At 42.2% G+C, this 26,589-nt stretch overlaps 1 protein-coding gene across 12 annotated transcripts in view; it reads right to left on the bottom strand.

Moving 5' to 3' along the window:
• The window catches only part of ADD1 (adducin 1), a 634,474-nt gene extending 610,151 nt beyond the window's left edge, over nt 1-24,323 (bottom strand). For 5 of the 12 annotated variants that reach the window (XM_078678557.1, XM_078678563.1, XM_078678551.1 and 2 more), the window contains exon 1: nt 24,083-24,208. The gene's annotated coding sequence lies outside the window, so the exon portion shown is untranslated. Of the gene's footprint in view, nt 1-24,082 lie in introns of all 12 variants that reach the window. The other 7 variants (XM_078678561.1, XM_078678553.1, XM_078678558.1 and 4 more) reach the window with 6 other exon arrangements.
• Nucleotides 24,324-26,589: the final 2,266 nt, after the last annotated feature.

Raw genomic sequence — 26,589 nt, forward strand, 5'->3', positions numbered from 1 at the left:
GAAGAATTATCCACCTTTGGAATGGCATCAACGTCAGCAAATAACTGGCCCTCAATCTATCTGCCACAAATGACTGCCTGTGGGCGATAGGAAAACGATTTCTAGTGACACAGGTTACAGATTCTCTCCCATATTTAGGGATCAGGCGGGCCCCAACGATCGCATGTACCATTACGCTAAACTATGCTAACCTGTCTTGACAAATCAGAGAAGACATAAATAGCTGGAAACATCACACATCAATCCTGGGCGCATTGCTGCCATTAAAATGTTGATTGTACCCAAGACACTATATCTATTTCAGACTCTGCTGGTCCTCCGCCCCCCCCCCTCCCAGAGGGTTGTTTGCCTCGCTGCAGAAGGAGCTACTCCAGTTTGTGAGAGGCAGGAACTCGACCATGTAGGAGGTGGAATTGAGCTACTTAGGCCCCGACGAAGGCGGTTGGGAATCCCAAATTTGCTAGCCTACTTTCGGGCGTCATAGATGAGATATTAGTGGAATGGAATAGAGAGGAATCTGAAAAAATACTGGCTATTCCAGGACAGGGCAATAGCGAGGCTCCCCTTCTGAAAGTCGAAAAACCAGACAGCTTGCAGAAGTCCCCTATAACCAAGACGGTGCTCGAGGTGTGGGACAGCGTAGCCTTTAGAAGGGAACTCACCAGGTTTCCTTCCTCCATGACACCCCTGTTTGAGAATAGGGACGTTTCCCCAGGACTAGAAAGAAAAGTGTTCGAAGTGTGGCACCAGACACCATGCGGGGCAGCAGGCCATATATTTGACATGGAGGAAATTATCCCCTTCGCACAACTACGACAACAGTACACCTTACCAGAGACTGAAAGATTATGATACCTACAGGTGCGACATTGGCTGCTTCACCCCACTAACTTTTCATTAGTAGGCCACAGGCGATCAAAATATGAGAAGTGGCTTGCTACAAAAACCACAGACAGGAGACTGATCTCCAAACTCTAGGTATTGCTTTGTCAACCAGCACCCCCACAGGCTACACACAGCCAAAAGTGGTGTGCAACAGAACTGGGGAGAGAATGATCAAGTAAGGAATGGGGAGAGATCTGCTACAGGGCCAGGCAAACAGCTTGCAACACATCCAGTATTGAACAGCAACTAAAATAGCTACTTATTGGTACTTAACCCCAGTACGCCTCAACAGGGGCAAACCCTAAATGCAGCCCAACATGCTGGTGCAGAGCAGATGGCACCCTTTTACATCTGCTTTGGGACTGCCAAAGCTTGACACCGGATACTAGATGAAGTAGATAAACAATTTGACACACAGAGCCCACAGTTCGCAGCAAATACGGTTTTGGGATTACCTAATCCCTTAATTTATCCACTTAAATCCCACAAAGGGAGACAGATGGGTGCCACGCTTCAGAATATCCTTGCCCATTGGGGGACACATACAACACCCACGCACTTAGGTTGGCTTCACAGATTATGGTTCATTTGAGGGATGGAACAAATGATTGCCAATTTCACAAACTCAAAGTCCACTTTCGGGGAAATCTGGAGACCATTCCTTACCCTCCTGTCCACAGAATACATGGAACTCACCTGTCCTAAATACCTATGCATTCTCCGACTAACCGAAGTAGAGTAGACCTCTTTACCAATAGTAGAAATATAGATCAGCCTTTCCGCTATACAGCTGGCATACAGAAGACTCGCTTTAGGAGTACTGTGGGAGGGAGGGTTGGGGAGTGTTCTTAATATTTCATTTTATTTAATATAAAAATCACGTGATATTTGCTGCGACACTCACTACAGAACTCAATTGCATAAAAGGGATGTGGAGCAAATCGTATATAACATGTATTCTTTTTTTATGCATTTGTGATATGTTAATAATAAAAAGTTTAACACCATAAACTAGAAAGTATACTTTTGTTTAGTAAAATCTGCAAATTATGCAACAGATGATGGATTATGTGGCAAATGCAGACAATCCATAAGTATGGAGTAAACACCCCATTATTGCATTATTCCGGCAGCCCTGCCTATAATCTAGGCTTCACTCCTGATCAATCATTAACTTTCGCTACTCAAATTAGTAAAGTCCTTCAAACTCATTTGGCCTCTTCAAAATTTCTTAAAACTCGTCTGCTCCTTCCATTTGCAGCCACTTAGCAGTGATCCAGGCAATTACTGGAACATGCGTGGATTACTGCAAAATTTCCTTTGTTGGCCTTGAGACTTATGTGACTAAATGACTAAGTGGTGCAGAATGAAGTAGCACGTCGTCTTCTTGACCTTCCTCGTCATAGCTCCATTTCAGGCTACTTAGTCAAACTTCATTGGCTACCTGTGTCCTAATGCTTTGTACAAGAGCAAATGCATTTGAACTAACTTCAAGTTATTTCCATAGGCCTTCACTCCACTTGCTTCTGACAGAACTTTTGCTCTCCCTCATCACAGCTTAAATAATATGCCCCTATATAGTTTCAGGACACAGATGTACAGCGATGAACTCTGTCTTGAAGCATCTCCTATTACCCTTGTACTTATATTATAGAGTGTATAGTCTCAGTAGCGGTAATGCCAATGTAGAAGATTCTATGCAGTGGTATATCGATGTAGTTGTGTTCTGCCTATTGATATATAACTTTCTGCCCTTGTAAAAACAGGACTCCGTTTTAATACCGAGCCAAGAGAAGAAGCATTTCGCCATAATCTGAGCTCATGTACAGAGCACAGAATAGCAGAGTCTGTTTTCAATACTGGCTACGTACAGCACTACACCCCATCAGGCTTTACTTTACAGTTAAGAACATCATTTTGGCTCTGTCCTAAAGAATGAGTAATGTCTGCCGCTGTGCATTCAGCCATGTGGGCTGCAATTGCGCTGTCTAAAGGACAAAAAATGTTTTATCTTTCATTGTAATATGACGACTAGAGTATTGTACTGAAATAAGATCTCAATCAACCCCTGAACACTGTCTGGTACGAATGTAGCAAGTGGCTGTGATAACCTTACTTGAAATGTAAAGGTTGGCTTTTTTACTTACATTCAAAATAACATGAAAGACGTTGATTAGCAAGTCTCGTTCAGTTCATCTCTCGAGGTAACCGGCTTGAGAATTCGATACCCACACAGAGGTGAAATGTATTCATGAAATCACAGTTCTCCCAAGGTCTGTCGCCCCCTTGACCACAAACGAGAAGTCAATGCTACTGCGGCAGAACTAAAACTCTAGATATAACAAAATTAATCTTAAAAAGAAAAATAAATAATAAAAAGCATTTGCTGTTTTGGGTGTAGAAAACAATGTGTAGTTTAATGCCATAACAACACATCCATCAGATTTTAATTAAAGAGAATGTGTAAAAGAAGAGGACAAGGCATACAAAAATAATAATGGATTGCAAAGTCATCTAGATGTTGTACTATTTTCTACCCTGTCACAATCTAATTGTTGCCCTAAGTTTCACTCCACTCCCCAATGCCATAAACCATAACTAAACTTACAGGTTATAACTCACATGAAAAAGTAAACAAAGTCCCTAATACCCCAATGTTTCGGGTTTTAGTGAAAAACAAGGGCACACAATTTAGATTATAAGGCTCAGTAAATCAAGTATATATGCACAAGACAATTTAGTCAACAACTGATAGTAATACAGATTTAGTCATCATAAGTAAAGATTAAAAATTGTTTACATTTTAAAAAAAAATTTTTAGAAATACATTTCATCATTTCATCATCAAAACAATACGAAATATCAAAAGTAAAAAGCAATTAACAATTAAAAAAATGCATTACGTTAAAAACATATACATATAACAAAGTCACAAGTTGATATCGTTGAAGTTCTCAGTTTTTTTAAGAAAACATGAGTGAGGGGAGAGCTAACCGTTTTCACTAGAGGCGGAGAGCAATGAGCGCAAAGTTTGCTATTTGTTTACCTGTTTTTTCATAAATGGTTCTGTTCAAATACTAACACATTGTGATTGCCTTCTTTGTCTTGCACAGAATATTAACTGGTAGAGTAGCATCTGAAACGTCACTCATATTATATGAACGACTAATAAGAGTCTAAGTACTTCGACTAGCCTAGCATCTCTCTCGTATGTCTTTTGTCACCTCATCAAGGGGATGTGGCGTTATATAATGCTGCAATACAATGTTACACCATCAAAGCATCAATAAACCCTGTTGCTAACATACTCCTCCCTTTGCTACATTAAGGGAAGATGCTTCACTTGGTATCTGATATGGGCAGCCTACTGGCACAAAAAAAAGTTCTTCGAGATGCATCAAAGCAATGACTTTAATCCATATGCACCAAAGTTTGGGCACAACCATACTTCATAAGGATATATATGTAGATTCAATTTGTGAGAATCCACAATTCTACAGTGAAAATATATGCATTACTCATTTAAGAATAAACTTGCCTATGAAAGGGTGGGTTTTGTAGCGAACATTCTTGCTTTTTGAATATTGTTCTTTTAACTGCAGATTGAGGTGGACCTGCAGAAACTTTGACAAACGTACCTTGTTTATAGACCAACTAGATTGGTCTACAAATGTATCAAAATCATATACCATGGTGTGATGGGTTGTATAGCAAACTGAAAACTCATTGTCAAAGAGACTAGACTTGTGTGTGTTCGAACCTTCATGTGCTTGGGGGGTACCATTCAATAATAAAGGAACATGGTCGCATCTTGTGAAAATAATTAAAGACTCAATTTGAACAGTCCACTTTTGCAATGTTTAGGTTTTCTACAAACCTTGGCTTTAAACTCCTGGATACAATGATTAATATATATAAAGCACGTTGTCTGTAGCCATTTTGGGGAACCAGTGATGCAACTCCTTTATAGGTCAGTGAAAAGGACTTTATGAAAAGATTATTGTCCATTCCAACTAGTTCCCCAAAGTATGTATGCCATTCTGAACTTGGTGTACCGAATCTCCAGGATTATGTAAAGTATTCCCCTGTACTGTTATGCTTTTTTTGAATGGTCAAAAAGGGAAACTAATCTTCATCGACTTGTGATTCTAGATTGCAAGAGACATGATAATGTGTTGGAAATCTCCTGGTTTACCTATATTAAGGAACAATTGGCATTAATGGGGAGGTCTGATCTATTTTCTAACCCTGAATGTATAAACTCTTCTAGCGTGTATAGTGATTCAGACCTTGATTTGTGTCGCGATTCAGAATCTACTTGATCAATGTTACACTTGTTCCAGTTTTGTAGGCTTTACTCAGCACCTACAAAATTGTTTTCAATTCCTTTGTCGAGGTTTATTAATATAAGGAAATGCAGACATTCCCTGGAGCACCTTTAATTTCTTCCGTCTGGATTTGTATGCATAATGTTTTACAAATTTATTTCGGCTGCAGTAAGGCTGAGAAACATGGTGGGCAAATGACGCAATGCTCAGATGACCTAGGAAAATGACTTGATATAGATTGTTTGCACTGTGTGGTGTTCATGTTTTGCTGAATCAAGTGTTTTACTACCATAATGAATATGGCAAATCAATAGTAGCTAATCATGTCTGGTTACTAATAAATGAAATACTGTATTCTTTTTATAAGCATGTACTTGATCCACACCATTTGTTTTTATTCCTCTGGTTTCAGCTGATATTTTGACCTATGTGATGGAATCTCTTCACAAAGCATTATGCGCTTTATGATCTGCTACTAAATAAATCTTGCCTTAATTTTATATGCATGTACTTAATCCACAGAGCTGACTGGAGGCTCATAAGCAGAAACATGTCGACCGTTTTTTTCTTATTTTTTCTTAATGCACTTCTTATGATTACATAGAAGGACTTGATGGTTCAAACTAACTTAGCCATCCAAATGTCCATTCTTTCATAGTTTTTAATGGAGTTAGAACTACCCTCATATTAAAGGAGTTTGGGGAGTAGTCCATACTCTTTTTATTCACCCCTGTTATCACAGTCTCATTTTCTTCTTTTCCACACAAGGACCCAATGAAGATACTTGGCTATCAACTTTTGTTGGTGCCTGAGGGTTCTTTTCTCACACTGAGTATCTCTCACTATATCTTCCTACTACTTCTGGTGGTAGCAACTATACTACTATTCCGATTGTTTTAGTTTTGTAGTCACTCTTTTGTTGATTTATAACTATTTACCAAGGGGTACAAGAGTGGCTTGCTGACCCTTTCTCTCCTGTTGATTATGTCTTAATCCACACCATCCAGTTTTATTGCCCAGGTTTCATCTAATATTTTTTTCCCTATGTGATGCACTTCCTCTACAAAGCATTATGCCCTTTATTTAATCTGTACATTTTATAGAAGTCATTGAGACCTATGATAATGTTGTGCAATCTGAAGAATATCTGGAACGCATTTTTCTCATTGCTACCTTTTTTCCTTGATTTTATATTTTTATTGAATATCAGAATTGATATATACTTTTAGGCACTTTGTGTATTCCTACTGGTTTTAACTTTAAAACCGAATAAAGATTGAACTGCAGAAGAACACTTCATTTAGTTTAATTAAATAAAAAATTGTTCTACAGTGAAAGTGAGCAATGGTCAAACCAAGATGGTTTACTGTACGAGCATACACCCTCTAAGATCCCAGTATTTTGCTTAGTAGCAAATTGAAACATGGTACTACTGGGAGACCAAAAAGAATTAAAATAAATCAACCGACATGAGGTATCAATGTCGGCAATAGTTAAAATACTCTGGCCGATATAAAAATTAAGTACAAAACATTTATATATCAGCAAATACATTAATTACAATAATGACGTTATGATTATCTTGGCAGGAATGCAGACACCGAGACTGGACAATGAAGCTCCTTTCAACTACCCACTTTGCAAAGACCCAACTTCTAGACTTACTATAATTATGCTGTATGGCACATTAAAGAAATGCCTACAGCGATGCACAGGCTATGGCTAATCAATGAAGGCAAGACGTCCCTCCGTGAAAAAGACTGTAAAAAGGTGATACGGACACTTGTCACTCCTAGACTGTACTACAGAAACGCAACTAACATCGGCACTGCAAAAACCCATCTGACTTCCAGGAAGGCCACACTCAAGGCAGCAGCCAGGCTGGTTTGTCTAAGGAACCTGATGATACACACTTTACCAGGCTCACTCCCACACGTATCAGGGTCAATTGGCTTCCTGTCCAACCACTCTGTATTTTTAGGACAGCACGCATTATCCACAAAGCACACCACTCAGGAAAACCAAAATACCTAGCACAAAAACTGAAAAGACCAGGGGAGCATCATTCCCTACACAATTCAAGCTCAATGCTATTGGAGTTGCACAGATTCAAGAAAGATTGTATTTATGATCCTTTTTAGGAAAAGCCAGTAGAATCTGGACCACCCTTCTGCAAGAGATACGCACAAACCCCTCCATGGTCATCTTTAAGAGAAACGTAAAAGCAACTTTGAAACAGGTGCACTCCTGGTCACATCTGCCTTTGTCACGGTTTGGCAGATTGGCCATTTTTTAAAATGGTCTCACTACCTCACCTTCTCTACCAACTTCAAAATCATCCCTATCCAATATTACATGCATTGTTTTGGCAACTAAACACGGTCCGTAACCATTTTCTATGGGGTGGGGGTTCCGTGCGTGTCGCACTACGGACATGCTTTCAGTCCACTTACTGTGGGGGTCTTGCAACACCAGACATCCAGGCATATAATGCTGCATCTCATCACCTCATGTTAAACGATATGTGGTATGGGGATAGGTAAAACCCTGCCTACACAGTTGAGCGTTGGCTTATGGCACAATCCTATATTCTAGTGCGGCGCTGCAACCGTTTCCTCCCGCGACTTGAACGATTTTTGTCATATGGCGACAAGCACTGCGCAGGTTGGGGTGGTGGGGCAGACTCACAAAGGAGACTCCTCTTTGGCGCAACGGGCTCTGACCACAGTTGTCTGAGCTGCGGGGTTTGTGGGCTGGGACATTATCGGGATTTCGACAATCGGCACCGTCCTGCATGGTCGGACCCTGAAGTCATTCCAGCAGCTACAATCCGAATTCCAAATGCCCCGGTCTCAATTTTATGGATATTTGCTGTTTAGTCACACCTTCTACCCGTACCTGGCTCAGCAACACAGCATTCTCGACTTTAATCCTATTGAGGCCAAGGTGTTCCTGGGTGAGATGGATGAGATGGGTGCGCACAAAATCACAGCTTTATATCGCACATTGGTTACTAAAAGCCACACAACACTTAACAAGACCAGAGAGGCCTGGCAGGAGGATCTGGGTCCTCTCGAGGAGGAAGACTGGGTTGAGGCTCTCGAGTCCCCGCGCAGGGCGGCCCATCGCTGCGCGCCTTCGCCTTAAACAATTTAAATATTTACACTGTGTATACTTTACTCACTATGGGCTTTGGCGCACGGGGATGATCACATCCCCCCTGTGTTTGCGCTGTGTAAAGGTTGAGGACACATTCCTCCATACGGTATGGGACTACACTGCTCTGTCGCAGTTTTGGGGTGGGGTGCTGGCTTGTCTTTCTGAAGTGCTGGGGTGGGACGTTCCACCGTCACCACAATTGACCATGCTACATATCACAGAGGGGATTGGAGGCAATAGATATAAAAGACATCTGTTATTCCTGGGGCTTATGCTGGCCAAGCAGGATATCAAATAAACATAAGAGGAGTGGGGAGGCACGGAGAGGCGATTGAACCTCGACAAAACTAATATGTCATTTTGAGAGGCCAACCTTCCCTCTACCCCGTGAAGCCTAAAATACCCAAAACAGGAGTCTTTTTGCTCTTCTCTCACCCATTTGGGTGCGAGTTTTTTCCTACGACAGATTTTTGTCAGTAGATGATAGGAATCTAGGACTGGCAGGACGTTAGTGTGCCCTGACCACCCATTTTCCAACGGTCCTGAAGAAAACCCGGTATTTTCCACCATACGGGTTGAAACATGTAGACCTAGCACATAGTGATACACACGGTCATAATATACCTTATTGTATCCACACACTTGATTTTAATATTGTCTAGTAACTTGCTAATTAAACTATTTTTCACACAAGTATACCAGGACAATTTTTAACACCTTTTTGTTCACATCACTCACACACAAATACCAGCTCCACTGTAATCCAGGTGTCGCAGCACACCCTGATGGCATTCGGCTATCGGGGTGGACCCCGATGATGAAGCATGTTACCAACCAGGTTGGTGAGTGAAGGGTTTTTAAATAAAAGAAGGACTCTCTTCTTTTTCTTTTTGTAGTCATCCCACTCGGACTGTTTTCACCAAACAGCTTCTGATGGTACTCCTCTTAAGTTTATTTGATATTGGAACCCAGGGGACTAGGAGTACTCTCCGTTCACCTTTTTGAATTTATTCCCTTACTCTCTTTATTGTTTAATTACAAGCAGGATATCGCCATGTCCTGCAAAGCGACGTCTCCGCCATCTATAGGAGCTTGGAAACAGGGCCTTGACTTCTCCATGGGATCAGAGATTCTGATATTTAAGGCACGCGGGTGTCCTCAGAAATACTCGAAGATATGGAAGCAGTGGGCTATCGGGGTCGGTATCTTGAACCTGTTCCCCCTGCGTTATGCAAAGATGATTTGTCATAGAGATCAAGAGTTGGTTGCTCACAGTGAGAATATTTGTACCTGTATTCAAACATTACGAGTCTTTGTCTAATAATTTATATAGAGGCTATAAGATACTGATGTTTTGTGTTTGCAATGTTTTAATGCGTTTCATTCAATCTCCTGCATTCTCCTTATTCCAACGATTTTATGTTATAAAAGTTGACATCTTTAATACTGCCATGATACATATACTACCCTGTGTTATCTGGCTCTTTTGTGTCTGTCAACAATAAAAATTTGTTTTGAAAAAAAAGCAACTTTGATCAATAAATATGACCTAAAGACTGACAACAGCCCCAGCCAACCCTAATACGAACAAACACGAATGTAATCATTCTAATGATGTTACCCATACATATTGTAAGTAAGCAGTACCTTATGGTAAATTCAAGCTCAATGTAACTGCCACTGGAGCGTCTAACAGTAACTAGTTATATGTACAGCACTCTGATATCCTCAAGGAAACTCTCAAATAAATTAAAATAAATACGTTTTAGAGTAGGGTGCTGATATATATGTGTAAAGGATCTGGAAGTCATAAGGTCCTGGAGTACTATATGTTCAGAAATTGTCACTCTTGACCCATCCACTTGCTCCCAGTGTTAACTATCCAAACTTTTTGTGTATTTATTTAAGAAGGAGCACCAACTACCCCCTCCCCCCTTCTTCGTTGTATTACCCAATGACTTTGCTGTGATAAACCCTTCACAATTTCCTTGACCCTTTTCTTACATCTCTAGCGTCTCCACTCACATTGCTGGGGAGTTCAGCAAACACAAAGGAATGTGCTACACGGGCCAAAAAGTGTTTAAAGGTCACCCCCTCAGTCATTTTGCATCCCCTAATAGGCTAATATTTCCCACTGAAGAGCACCGGTAACATGCACTTTTATTGCTAGAGTGTTTCATCAAACAAAACCCGCTGCTCCATACTTGTCACGAAAAGACAGGACCTGTGTAAATAGTGGTAAATGATTAAACGTTTTAGCTAGCAACAATTAGATACTGCCTTAGTAACTTATACCAGCACTCTTCAAGATACACTAACTGTACTGGAAACATTGTTAGAAAATTCTTCTTTCCAATAAGGTTGTCCAAAGCACTGATAGACAGGGGACATCAGAGATGACACAGTATGAATGCTTTTGAGGCTCTGCAGAACATTCTATCATACTCCTGTTACCTGGGTTCTTGTCTGCCAACAACTGAGTAAACGATAACCTGCTACCACCTAAAACTCCTCGAAAACAGATATTCACTTCTTGATAGTGATCCATACATCACTCCGATGCTTTAAGGCATCTGCAACTAGGATTTTCCCCTCAGACCCTGCCTACTAGATGAGGATCCTTACTGTTTTTACAAACCCAGGTCCCCCACTTTCCCACCATAGGTAAACCAGGATACAAAAGCCTCCTTTTATGCTATGAAGTACTTTGCATGCAATTTTACCTAACCGTGGGATTCTGCGTAGAGAACAGGCTAACTTCTGTCTAGATTAAGCAACTAAACAATAATTTGGTGCGCTGCCTCCAATCTTATCCTGCACAGTGCAGTGAGAACACTGCAGCCAGAGTTCAAAATATGGTCAATGCGATCACCACAACACCTCAGCTCTTCCAGGCCTGCACTGGTTTAACGTATCCACAGGCTCCAGGCACTGGACATGGAATATCCAAAAGCGCAAAATATCTGTCGCTAAGGACACTTGCATCAAGACTAGCACAATTTCTGACCAGTGAAGGTTGCAAAAGTTGCGCACTGCGATGACCTCCTTTGCAGTAAGAAACTATCCTACTCGCATGGAATTACAAAGCTTTGAGCTCTGATTGTTCCTCTCTGTCAGATCTCACACCCCTTCCATCATAGAAGTCCTCACACTGTTTGCCCAACTAATAAGTTTATGGTATGTGTATGAACCTATTGCTACTCATTTGGAAATTGTATGTACTACTAATTACAGCCCTATCGATCTTATAGACTTCTGCTGTAGTATCATACTTTTGTGATAGGTACATTTCAAAAAAGAAAAGGCAAAGCACAATCATTCCCCGAATGGGTGACATCCAAAGCTTCCTACATGGGGCATACTCTAATCACAGACTATACCAATCAGCCATACAAGACAGGGCTACAACAAGCTCGACACGTAACGCACAGTATTCTGGGGCCACACCAGTAGGATGAATATGCTATAAATTACTTAATACAATGCACCACAACATTGTAGATCCAAAAAGCGACTAACAGGGATGGGGAGACCTGTTTAAATCAGTTTAACATGGTATCATGAAGCCAGAAATATAAACAAAAAGGATAATGGGGAACACAATACAGCTTAAGATCATATTTTACAGGGGTGTGGAATTTCAAAAGATATCTACTTGTATTGTATTGTATTGTGTTTTTGTATAGCGCTGCTATCACCCTACGGGCATCCTGGCGCTCAGACAAAATGTGGCAGTTGTACCTGCAGTTCGAGATCGATAACAGATGGATTAACTTCTGGGAAACAATAGAGTCTTCAAGCCCTTTCTGAATTCCGACAGGCAGTTGGCTACCCTAAGGTTCTGTGGCAGTCCATTCCATAGTTGTCCGGCTGCCACACTGAATGCCCTACCGCCCATTCTGGACCGTTTGAATCTAGGAACCTGGATTAGGCCAGTGTTCGCAGACCGAAGGTGTCTAGGGGGTTCGTACCAGTTAAATTTATCCTGTAGTGGTAGTGGTCCATTACCATGGACCGCCCTAAAGACGATGCATAATGACTTAAAACTGATCCGTTCTTTTATTGGCAGCCAATGGAGATCCCTCAGCGCCAAAGTTGTGGAGGAGCTCCATGGTCTATTCAGAGCCACCTTTGCTGCCGACTGCACCCGTTGGAGCCCTTGAATGATGTACTGAGGGCCCCCCAAATACAGGGCATTGCAGTAATCCAGCCTGCTTAGCACCAAACTCCTCGCCACCAGAGTTCGAGAATCATCCGGTAGTAACGGGAGGATCTTTCTCAGCATGCGGATTAACGCACAGCCAACTTGGATGGTTTTGTTGGCCTGCGACACCATTTGAAGATTAGCGTCCATTTGCACTCCGAGATTTCGTACGGTGTTAGTCGGACTCAGAGAATCTTCCTCCGGAGTGAGCCTGAAATCTGGCATAGGGTACTTTAAGATTTTTGCCACTGAACAGTACATCACCTCCGTTTTCCCCCCATTCAGTTGAAGCGAGTTGGCCCTGAGCCAGCCTGCCGTTTTCCGCATTCACTCCTGGAAGGCCTCTAGTAAGGTCTCCTGCTTGCCCTCCAGGGAGAAAATCAGATGAGTATCATCCGCGTAATTTATAACGCATGACCGGCACTAGGCGCGGGCAGGTGGCGGACGGGCGCAGACGGGCTTGCCTCTGGCGCGCCTCCGGCACGCCCGCTGCACGCTTGCATTGACTGTCTTAAGTAAGCAGTCTAGTGCAGCTGATCAGCAACTAGACTGTCAACCAAGATGGCTGCCTCAAACTACCCTCTCCATGTCCCTGAAATCGGAGGTAGAAGTCCACTAAGCAGCGTGTGTTTTTTTTACATTTTTATCGTGCAAGTAAGTGGCGTTTGATTATAATAAAAGCATAATCCCCTAATACAATTTTGTTAAAAAATACCGCTAGCGCGAACCCTGTGCTATTCACAGCTCGGCTATTGAATGCTTTTGCTAATCTGAATCATAGCAAACAATAACGTTATCGCACTCGACAGCACAAGTAATCCAAACCTTCTTTGTCTAATGTGCCCCGCGTCTGCCGAAACAGATTTAAATAGGCAGTCTAGTGCAGCTGATCAGCAACTAGACTGTCAACCAAGATGGCTGCCCCAAACTACCCTCTCTATGTCCCTGATATCGGAGGTAGAAGTCCGCTAAGCAGCGTGTGTTTTTTAAAAAATTTATAGAGCAAGTAAGTGGCATTTGATTATAATAAAAGCATAATCCTCTAATACAATTTTGTTAAAAAATACCGCTAGCGCGAACCCTGCGCTATTCACAGCTCGGCTATTGAATGCTTTTGCTAATCTGAATCACAGCAAACAATAACGTTCTCGCACTCGACAGCACAAGTAATCCAAACCTTCTTTGTCTAATGTGCCGTGCGTCTGCTGAAACCGATTTAAATAGGCAGTCTAGTGCAGCTGATCAGCAACTAGACTGTCAACCAAGATGGCTGCCCCAAACTACCCTCTCTATTTCCCTGATATCGGAGGTAGAAGTCCGCTAAGCAGCGTGCGTTTTTTAAATTTTTATCGTGCAAGTGGCGTTTGATTATAATAAAAGCATAATTCCCTAATACAATTTTGTTAAAAAATACCGCTAGCGCGAACCCTGCGCTATTCACAGCTCGTCTATTGAATGCTTTTGCTAATCTGAATCACAGCAAACAATAACGTTCTCGCACTCGACAGCACAAGTAATCCAAACCTTCTTTGTCTAATGTGCCGTGCGTCTGCCGAAACCGATTTAAATAGGCATTCGAGTGCAGCTGATCAGCAACTAGACTGTCAACCAAGATGGCTGCCCCAAACTACCCTCTCTATGTCCCTGATATCGGAGGTAGAAGTCCGCTAAGCAGCGTGCGTTTTTTAAATTTTTATCGTGCAAGTAAGTGGCGTTTGATTATAATAAAAGCATAATCCCCTAATACAATTTTGTTAAAAAATACCGCTAGCGCGAACCCTGCGCTATTCACAGCTCGGCTATTGAATGCTTTTGCTAATCTGAATCACAGCAAACAATAACGTTCTCGCACTCGACAGCACAAGTAATGCAAACCTTCTTTGTCCAAGGGAAAGGATGCTTTCCAAATCTTTGTGTCCTGTGAAACAAAAATGAAATCCACTTGTCCCTTTTGGTTCCAGGCCGAAAGGTGACCAAGGCAGCAATCTCATTAAATAAAAACTATCATTAGATAATAACTTCTCTGAATATGCCAAGGCTCCAGTTGTCTAAGGGTTTGGATTCCAGCAATGTTCTGATTTTGCCACCTTTCTGTAATTCTATACAGGCCCTAACTACGAGTGGAGAGTAGCAGAATTTCTGTATGAAATTCCAGTTTGCTCAATAAGTGGGAAGTTGTCGAAAAATCCAGATGGCAAAAGTCACTTTGGGTACCAGCTGAAATCACAGCCTGGACCTGTTTACCTGGCACAAGCTAACCCTGTGCCTTACTAAAGGTGGAGTATTTAGTACTCCCCATCCTAGACGACAGTCTTCCCTGCGCTCCCCCACCTTCAGCACCCTCTTCCATCTGCTCCCTCTTGCAGTTATATTCTGCCAAGAGCAGGTGGTAAATGCATTGATAGCAAACACAGAACAAGCATTTGCAATGCAATAGGTCTCGCATTTGCAAAAGTTTGAGTTATTGGCATTGCAAATGACAAACATTTTTGTTAGTTTTGAAACCAGATAAATAAATGGCATTGTTATTTACAATGCCTATACCTTAACACCCCTACACTGCATAGCATAAGGAATATCTTCCTGGCCGACTGTTGTAAGTAGATTAGGTAGGCAGCAGGACACGTCTTCAGGTTATTAAGATAGATTTATTAAGTAACACAGCAGAGCAGTAAACCTCACAGCTGACCAGACCATCAACTGCCAAGGTTGGAATCTCACATACCAGATAGAACACTCTTAGGTACTATGGGAGATTGGTAAGATAGGAACACTAAGAAAGGACTACCGACACCCAGTAGCCACATTGAAGTAAGTATAAATATACAACACCGACGTTTCTTCTTGATCAAAGCTAAAAATGGAATAGGCCTAGCATACGTTACTGCAGTGCACACCGTGATAGCAAGCAGCGAGGGCGTTCAGAAGACACCTTCTGCAGAGAATGTGAAAAGACCAACGGCGCACAGACTGCGCGTGCCCATGAAAGAACCTGGACGTGAAGAAGGGAGGACAGAGGTTTAGCTCAGAGAATGTGAAGGTTTTCGCAAGCATGCAAATGAATATACAAATGAACTGAGGAACATGCAAATAACGCCCACTGGGAGCGAGAAAGTTCGAATTGGCCTCATACATAGTCATTTGGTGATCTTCGTAATGCGATGAGATTCTGCTTTTTATGGCACAAGTGTCTTAAAAGTTTGTAATGCATCATCAGCTTGTCCCGTCAGACTACTCAATCATATGCCAAATTAAAGGCTTGCTATTGAGTTCCCATAAGAAAAGGACAGCAGTGCCTGGAGAAGATATTTGCATAACATCCTTCAGTACTTGCTTTCAGTAGAGTGATCTACGAATTTAAAACCCCTCCTCAACTAAGAACTAGGTTTAGAGAAAAGCTGCCATGCAACTAATGAAGCAGATGACAACACGTTCCACAAAATACCCATCTATCCAACTGAATGAACACCACAAGCAATCACAACTGCTGCACAACACGAATAAGGTACTATGGGTAATGCTAGAAAGCAAGTGACTAGTGGAAAACGCGAAGGGGACTGGCGGGGGGGGGGGGGAACATTATCTACCGTCATATTGGGAGCGTGCATGGTTTATGACATGCCTGGAGACAGGCTATCAGTCATGTTGAACATGCAGGGCGTGCACATGACAGAAACAAGACATGCCGCTAGCGGCACGCCCTCTGCCTCGGGGTCCAGCCCGCTCGCCGCTTCCTTAAGATTGAAAGATAATATGCGTGGATACGTACTGTCGGCGAGAACTGCAGAAAACAGGTTGCTGTCAGTAGGCTCGTCCATGCATCTCATTCCTGGGCAGTTGTCGGCATCACGCGGGGGCATTGTCAAGGTGCAGCTCTGCCCACCTCCACGACCCCCGCTCTCACCCCCACGCACACAGTGTCCACGCCAAGCTGAAAGGGCATCTTCTTGACAGCACTAATTGCATTTTATTCCTGCCGCCGCCGTTAACGACTCTGCTTCTATGTTTGCACAGCACGTCGTCCAGCTGCACTGACATTTCACTTTCAACAATAACAAATGTATTAATTTTTATGGGAAGCACTGAAAGAGTTTCAGTCAATGACTGTAGATTGGCAGCTGGTGGTAACACCCAAGCCCTCATCCTAGCCACCCAACCCCCGTAGCTATAATATTAAAACTCTATATAGGAGCTAGGCTTTCAAATATTACCCCCCCCCCCCCCTTTCCCTATGGCACGGTCTCTTCTGCCATACACAAAAATTAGTTTGCAATCATCAAAAAATAACATGCAAAAATAACATGCAGCGCTCAGTAAGCAGATGTTCCTTTCTAACGAAGCCAGTGCTCACGTTGAGTAAAGTGCACATCTGCTGCAGCTCGGCTCTTTCTAAACATTCTTGAATACGTTTGGTTGCTAACTCCTAAAACAACAAATGTCACCCTGTCCCCATGCCCAGTGCCGGAATCCAGCAAAATCGAAGCACCCCCGTGCCACATCCACCACCATGCAATCATGAAAAAAACAACCAGTGGTGCGTGCGCACCACAGAGGAGCGGGGGCGAGAATCGAAACCAGTGGGGCACACGCACCAGAGGAGCGGGGGATCGCGGCAGCGAGGCGAACGCGCTGCTGCGCGTAATAGACACCGATGGGACTGGGTGGAGCAAAGGCGGGACATGCGCCCGCCTTTGCCCAATTGCGTGCCTTATTATTATTTTTTTTTTTTAAACACGCTAAAGCCAATGGTAGCTGGCGAAAGCAAATCCACACGCACAAGCGTGTGGTCAGCCTTCAAAACCCCGTACAAGAGGTCTCGCACTGCACGAGCAGTGCTGCGCACTGCAACACTAGGCACGAGACCTAAAAAGAGATACCAGAATAATTCAGCCCATAAAACCAGGTCTGCACAGTTATCCCCCTTTCTATGGGGATAAACTGGGAATTGCAGGATACTGATAGGGTGTCAGCGCATTGTACCAGTTTGTGGCTGTGAATTTTACACCCTTCCAGTTCAATGAAACTCGTAGCTGGAGCCATACAGAGGATGGAAGTAGGTGGGATGTGATAGTTCCAGGGGGGAATGCACTACGGGTATGTGCACACCCGCAAGCTTAGATGTTATGGGTATTCACCAACTTCTCTCCAATGTCTTTCCACATTGGAAAAAAATGGAAATTACTCCTGAAGAGAGAAGAGTAAAACTTTTTTTCATGCTGGTAAAATGGAGTGCAGACATCGTTAGTTTTCAGCTTCTAAGCAGATTTCTGCATAAGCAACTCTAAAATGCACACCTGCTCACTAGAAAATAGGTAGCACACAAATTTGCTAGGAGTACAGTTTCCAGCCCTACTTCAATAAACTGTTGTGAACTCCTGAAAGTCATAAATCTGCACTAATGCACACTTACCTGCAGGGGTACTTAAGCAACTTTTTTTTATTTTTATTATTGCCATGTATTAAACACATTTTACTAAATGATGCCTCAGAGTAATTGTGAGTAAAGTTGCACAAAAGTTTATCAAAACTATTTTTCAAGCTGCAGTTTTTAAACACATTCAATTTTGAAAGCAATCACCAATACTGCTTAGATGCTTCTGCATCCAATTGCATAGTATCAGAGAGCAGGCTGACAGCATTAAAGGTAGCTCCAAATGTTTAAATGTTGTGAATATATATACACAATTTTAGACTGGAACCACTGTTTAGCAAAGCAAACGTATTCATTCCCAAAGGAACTTTAGACAGGGCTACAGTCCTTACTGCTGAACGGAATTACACTAAATTTGGCAGAAAAGTAAGATATTGGGCCAGGGAAGTGCCTCTTTGTGATTTTGTGCAAATCCGTTCAGTAGTTGTAGACATATAAACAGATATCCCCATCAGTATATATAGAGACGTGAAGGATCCGCGACCCCTCCTCATCTTGTGCGGATATCTAATTGTAACTCTGCTTGAGCAGAGTCCTGACAAAAACGCAATAGAGAAGGGGGCAGGGTATGAATACCCTGACCCCCAGGCCTCCTCCTGGAAGACAAAGAAAAACACATTTTAAAAAAAGAGTAGTGCAGGCTCCCGCACTTCTCTATTGGTCAGCCCTGGGTGGGCCAGGTCCGAGGGGGCATGCGGCCATTAATGATCTAAAGAACTGGGAAGGTCTTGCGGATACCACTGTGCCCCGAGTACTGCCACCTCCTCAAGGCTTATTTGTACGTTAACGGGGGTGGGGAGGGTCTCGCAGACCCCCGCGCCTCAGGGACCGCACCTCCCCGGGGCTATTTTATTTGTAATGTAGGGGGGCCTCAAGGACGTTATAGTTAGGAAATGGAATTTAAAAAACCTTAGAAATTCACTGAAAAAAACAAAGAGTACAGGTAGTTGGGCTCAGATTTCACTCGTACAAAACCATAAATCAGCAGTTATGGTTACTTGAGCTAACTATAACTTACGCCCCCGCAATGCACTGCTTATGACCCCACATATTACATCACTCATGACATGGTCAGTGATATCACTGATAACACCACTGATGACTTCCAAAATGACATCAATGATGACAACATCCACAGAACCACTAACTCCCCCATACAATCTCTTGTACGCCCACTCAGCCACTCACATACCCATACAAGTACTCATACCACCACGTACTCATCCATCGAGCCACTCACACACCCATTCAGCTACTCATACAACTTGTCAGTCACCTATACAAACTCTCACACACCCATACAGCCTCTCAACAGTCACTCACTCACCCATACAACCAATCATACACCCACCCAACCACTTACATACCCAGTCACACATCCATAAAAGTACGCACACATCCGCTCAATCTCCCAAACATCCATTCAGACAGACATACTCTACAATACACCCACTCACACACCAAGTCACATAACCAAACTCCCACTCAAAGAGCCACCCACTCAGTGATACAGTCATTCAGACACCCACTCATCTGCCCATACAGCCACTGACACATCCACTCACTCATCAATACAGCAACTCAATCACCCACACAGCTACTCACACATCCATGTACACCCTTATAGCCACTCGACACCCACTCACACACACGGATACACACAGCTACTCATGCATATGTTAGTAGTATCGCTCATTATTACTACACCTAGTATACTAATTAAACTCTTGTAGTACCTTAGTATATATGTTTAACACTCAAACTCTTAGAAAAAACTTTCACTCACTGGATGATGTCATGAGTGATGTCACTGACCATGTCATGAGTGATGCAATATGAGGTCATAAGCAGTGCATTGCGGTGCCATAAGTTATAGTTAGCTCAGGTAACTAGAACTGCTGAATTAATATGGTTTTGTACAAATGAAATGTGAGCCTAACTATGACATCCCTGAAAAATATGTATTGGTAAATAATGTTATTGAAAGCCAGAGCGCTCAGCAGCGGGTGCAGGAGTGATGCTGAACGAATGGCCTGGATCATGGGAGACAGAAAATCATCAAACATTGGAGAGAATCGTACTTTGGATACGATACATGCCATACAAGGGTGAACTTTCTAGACACAACAGTCTACATTGATCAAGGACAAATACATACAACTCTGTTCAGAAAGAAAACGGCACAAACAGTATCCTACATGGGATGAGTTTCCACCCCAAGACGTTACTTAACAGCATTCCATTCGGAGAAATCGTAGGAAACCGAAGAAACTGCTCCAAAGATGATGATGCAAAGAACAAGATATTGTAAAGTGCAACGAGACTAAAGAACAGAGGATACAGGTAAAGAGATCTCAACAGAAGCATACAAAAAAAAAAACGAAGTAACACACAAACTTTGTTCACAAAAGCTCAAAAAGAAATGAAGGAGGGACAACATCTGGGGAGTGCTAATAAACAGAAAGTGACCAGATTGATTCTAACCTACAGCAAATAAAGCTCAAGTGTCACACAAATAATTCAAAAATATTGGCATTTATTGACACAAGATCAGGATATTGGGAAAATCATTGGAGTACGACCAGAAGTCAGATACAGAAAGGTACCTTCCCTACAGGAAAAAATAGACCAGAGCCACTTTCAAGAGAAACCCAAGAAAATCTAGTTAGATTTTAAAAAATGTAATAGTTGCAAAGCCTGAAAAATCGGAGTCAATATAAAAGAAATTATGGATCCGGAAGGAAGATCTATTAGAAGCAACCATAAAATCACATGTACAACACAATTTGTGGTTTATGTCATCCAATGTGCATGTGGACTAAGATGCATTAGTAGCAACATCTGTAGGCTTGAAAAGCGAATTTTGGAACATATCCGAGCCGTTAAAAACAAAGATCTGAATTACGCGACAGCAAAACACATAGCCAAATGCCAAATCAATGACTGGAATTCTTTGGATTAGAAACCATTACTCAAAATGAAAGAGCAGGGGATAGAAAGAAAAAAACTCAGACAATTGGAATCACGATACATCATTAGATTACGTATGAAGATCCCCGAAGGTCTTAACAGCGAGGAACTGAATGTCCACCTATGAACGTAGATATTAAAATACCTCTAAAGAATGTTAAACTAACCAATAAATCGTAAAAGCTATCATCTGACGATTGCCTTGTTTGGAACGAACGTCGCGTTAAGACACCATAAAAAAATTCAATAACAACATCAACATCAATGAAAATATGTATGGTACTATACTGATAAGGGAGAGCTACTTTGACCACTCAAAATGTTAAAGAGAACTGGCAATACCCGGGACACTGTGTACTACACACCATGCCTGCGGCCACTACACTATATTGTAATGTGGTAATGAATGATGGATACTATGATTACGGTAAATTCATAAAATCTGAAGAGAATAAGATACTAAACGTATCAATGAAATAACACGTCCATTGAGCTATTCTCTCTTTGAAATTATTGATGGGAAAACTTACACTGTGACAATTACAATGATATATAATATATATACTTTTACATGATGGTAATAACTAAATATGTAATAAAAAAAATTCTGTTCGTCATATAATCTCATGACATCAATATGTTGGTCTGTCTTTGTTAAAAAGGACTAAAAACCACAACTCCCAGAATTCCACAGCATGGGTTGGAGAGGAAGTGGTATAAATAGACTATAAAGTAGTGTCCTCCAACTGTGAGAAAGGCCCTGCATGGCCGAAACACGTCGGTGTGACAGACTGGCTCTGTTTACTTAATTAAATACCTGAAGTGAAGGATTTCTGAGTGCGGCGTATTTTTGCTATATATATATATATATATATCTGCTATTGTTGTCGTATACACTCAGCTTGTCAACTAGTAGCCAGGTGATCCTCATAGCTATATGAGTTGCGTAACTCATACAAAATTATAGGTTTCTTTGATGAAGCAAAGTAATAGTGTATTGCCTGTTGCACAAAACGGTGAAGGCTTAAAATCATATGATGCATTAATCAATACAAGAAAGTTTCCTTTTAAATGCAAGTTCAGTTTGAAATAGAAACCCCAAACTCAAAATGCATAAAAAGAAGAATGAGTGGTGCAAACTAAGTCAGACTGTATAATTCATTCAATCACATATCGCTTGTTCTTTTTCCAAGAAAAGAAATACTGAAGAACATATTTAGAGCGCACATAGCAATCATTTTTTCACCATTTAGTACAAGGTCTGGAGCAAAGGCTGCTTTGATGCCACTAAGAATTAGGAACAATGTTTTTTTCCGTTTAACGTCCTCCTTGCATGAAAAGCATAGGACAAAATAATTCCAATGGGTTAATGTCTCTATGGTTACCAGGTCACAAGCTCAAGCTCGAATGCCATCCCAGGATCCCTTGGCTGACATCAAAGGGGCTGATTGAGGCGTTCCAGCCATTGTAAGACATGAGTGTAAAGATGTTTTATCTGTTGCAGTGACTCGTGCCCATACTAATGATATGCAAATTATACAGGCAGCAACAGAATGACAAGGCGTAGAAGCAAGCTGTGCACACAAATGTTCCAGCAGTGTGCGCGTAAACACTGGTGGCTTTCAGGGTGCTTCAGTTTTCAGTTGAAAAGGGCAACTAACCAAGATACTCGATATTTGCTAGTATACACGGGGTGTGCACTTGCTGTTCTACAGAAAGTATGCTGGGCTGCTTAAAGAAAACAGGATGAAAATATGACCTGGGAAAAGGCAGATGTGCACAAGTCACCGCAGCAGGTGGGCGGGATGCGCCTCTCCATAAACAAACAAGTCACATCAAAGTGGTAATCGCCCCGAGAGGCGCATATTCCAGCTCGCCGTCCTATGGGATTCGCCTTCAAACCGAGAACCGAATATAGCGACAAATAAATAAATGAAGGCAAATGTGGAAGGAAATAACGGAAAACAGCAAGCTGGTATTCCACCGACGGTTACCCTTGTGGCAAATATAATGTCGTCGATGTTTTATGCTGCTGTACATAAATATTCTCGTTCAAGACTCTCCTAGGCATGTTGGAGAAATCAACAGGGACATTCATCGGGTGCTTTAGGAGATTTTGACTGGAAAATTCAGGCATACCTTAAAGAGGCGGCTTTATCAAAAATGTAACGGTAAATTTCTCGGGCGCAGATCTGACAGATAAACACTGGTACAAGGCCATTTTGACAGCTAAAGGTCCACATAGGTGGGCTGGACCGACACGCCCACATGCATTTATGACAGATCACATCCACAGGAGGTTGTCAACCCACTGATCACATCGACAGCCGCATACGGGCACGCCCGACACTACTATGCACATCTGAACACGACACTACTGTGCACATCTGTCCTGGAACGCGACACTACTATGCACATCTGTCCTGGAACGCGACACTACTATGCACATCTGTCCTGGAACGCGACACTACTATGCACATCTGTTCTGGAGCGCACTCACAGGCACATACATAAGGGCAGATGGCAGGAAGATTCATAGGCATCAGGTAAGAAGACATATTCAGAAGACCACGTTAGTAAATAAGCAGGCCTGCTTACAGGAGGTCTGACATGCAGATAGGCATAGTAAACGGTCCTATGAAGAGGCAAGTGAGCTGGTACAGAAGGGTACTTTAGATAAGCAGGCCTGTTAGACTTAAAAGGCAGATTTGAAAGCCCAGCTAAGGCATGTTGCTTTCACAGGGTCGCAGCTGCGGTATTCCAGCAAACATACATTTTTGACAGGTAAACACATAAAGATTTTTAGAACAGGCAGTGTTGACACATTCAGGGATGAACGGTTTGATAAAAACACTCCCACTTCGCAAATCCAAGGAGGAAAAAAAGGTTTGACTGAAGCACTCCCACGTTTGCCACTGCTTGCGCACTGGGAGCCCCGTCCAGAGCTGAGCATCCCGTAAACATGCACCAGGCGCATACATAGAGTATCTGCAGCGGGTGCCGCCTCCCCATGCACACCAGGGAACGACGGCACCAGCAGCGTCCCTCCGTGGCCATGCAGTGCCCAGGGCAGCAGCGTGAGCACGCGAGCAACACAGCACTCACCGTGGGCGGAGGCGCGGGGCTGCAGCTGTCCTACTCGGCAACACCTGCCCGTCTTCGGGGGCTCCCTGCCTGGGATGCTGCGTCGCTGCCTCTCACTGATCCCGCGCACACCCCGCCCCTCTGATCTTACACCGCCCCGCCCAGACTGCAGGGTGCGGCTAGCAGCGACGGCTGCTCAGCAACGCGCGCAGCCATTGGACGCCCACAGTGGGCGAATGAACAAGTGCATCGATTGGTCTACAGTGAACGGCTCTAAGTGTAGGAAGCTCTCAGGGGAGAGCAAAAGGCCCCGGGCATGGGCATAGAAGAAGGACTACACGATAGCGCTGTGTTTTTTCGGCTCATCTGTCAAATTGGCGAACGTGTATAGTCATTTCAAGTTTTTCCGATTAAGATTGACGCTTGAGTTTTCAACAAAAAAAATAATAGCCAAGATTTATAATATGTAAGTGATAAACAACGAGGTTCTTTACTTTGCAATATAGTTGGTCTATAGTTATATATATATATTGATCTATAGTTTATGTAGTTTGATTGTATTTTATTTTACGAAAGTTATACATTATTGTATAGACTAACAGCAAATATGTAGCTGCCTGTCTGATGTCCAAACGAAATACTTATGTCAGCGTGCCTAAGCTTTTTCTGGAGGAATACTGTCCCAACTTTGATGACTGTTCCAATATGGCGGTATTATGCGCCTTCCTGCAATATGGCGTTCACAAATGCTTTTAAAGCAGAGAGACTGGGGTTCTAGCGTACACCCCCTGCCTCATATAAACATAGGGACTCCCTCACGTACATAGCTTGAAGAGATTCTCTTCACCAGAAGGTTCGATAAACTTGAAGTGCACACATCAAACAACCTTTATTGCTTTTCTGTTGAAAACAACCCACATTGCTGCCGTCCTTCCCTGGAGTTTTGGAAACATTTTAGTGGAACAAGTAAAAAGTGATATACAAAAGTGAAAGCATTTCGAAATGCCCTATAAAGTGAGATGTTTTCTGTTGTCTAGTGTAAGATTGGTCTTTTTATACAGGTGTTCTTCCTTACGCAATATGTTGCCAAAAATATTGTTGGCCTGGCACCCCCACTGCCATGGGCATGTGCCTTGCATTTACACTGTGTTAAGTTAGCATGAGCTTATTAGAAGTTTAACCGCCATTTTTCCTTTCTGCTGCCTGTTATATTCTTAAATATAATTTAAGAAACATTGGTTTGGCCAATTTGTCTGAAGGGAAAGAAGAAGATGACAAAGATACTATGAAAATTGTGGAGCAAACTACCTTTATGCATAGTAAATTACAATTCGGCGTTTGATACAGTACCATGGTTATTGTCTTTTGTGAAATTGAAATATATGCCAGCAAGAAAAACGAAGAATTTAATTTATGCTGGCGAGAAAAACGAAGAGTTTCACTCGTGCATCATTTAAAAGTCAGCGCAACGTTAGTACTTGCATTTCTCGAAATCTTACGGTAATCTTCGTGACGAGTGGTCGGAGAGTTCTAAGACGACGCACTTGGCAACTGCAGGACTACGCAGAATGCAGAGTAGTGGACGACGTAATACGCAGAACGCCAAGCAGTGGACGACGTGAGTAAGCGCATAGCGTCATCGGCGTCACAACGTGAAATGCGTGCAGTCGTCATCGGAAGCCATTTTCTGTAACTTAGCAACAACAAACAAAATGGGGGAAACTAACACATCACGACGAACGAAGGTGCGGAAAAAGTTTCTAAGTCCAGCAATAGATTGCGATTAAAGGACAATATACTACACAACCAAAAGTGAGACATAGTACAAGGTATTTGGGACACTAAATTTGAAGACAACGAACAGACAATCGATTACATTAAAATTCAATAGACAGTGACCAGTTGATTGAATTGTATGACTGTTACAAAACGTTATTTACTTCACAGGAACTGGATGACTACATACGTTGTTTTTAATTGATATACAGTACAGATATAATGCTATTATTGACTTATTGAATACTGTGGTAATTAGTTAGGCATTATTTTCAGCATTATATCATTATAGTGATATTTTATTCAGTGTTCTAACATGGAAGGCAGTATGGTTGTTCCACCTCCACTATTTCTTCAACACGCAGGAGAACCTCCTATATAAGTGGGACGAGTGGATAGAAATTTTTGAGAATTATATCATAGCTCTAGATGGGAAAAACTTTAGTGCAGAAAGGAAGAAATCCTTGTTGTTAAGTACGTTAGGGAAAGAGGGTCAGCATGCTTTTAGATTTCTACCAGTAGGGGTGGATAATGAGCGAAGAGCAATTAGTAAGGAATACAATGAGGCAAAAGCAAGACTTAGAGAGCAGTACGCAAAATAAGTGAATATAGTGATGTGTAGACACAAATTCTATACACAACCACAGAAGTCTGATGAGACGATAGATCAGTTTGTCACGAGGCTTTGTGAGTAATCTCTGAATTGTCTTTTTGGAATTATGAGAGATGAAATGATAAGGGACCAATTGATA

Source organism: Lissotriton helveticus, chromosome 2_2, assembly GCF_964261635.1.
Source record: "Lissotriton helveticus chromosome 2_2, aLisHel1.1, whole genome shotgun sequence".
In the NCBI taxonomy this organism is placed as follows: Eukaryota; Metazoa; Chordata; class Amphibia; order Caudata; family Salamandridae; genus Lissotriton; species Lissotriton helveticus.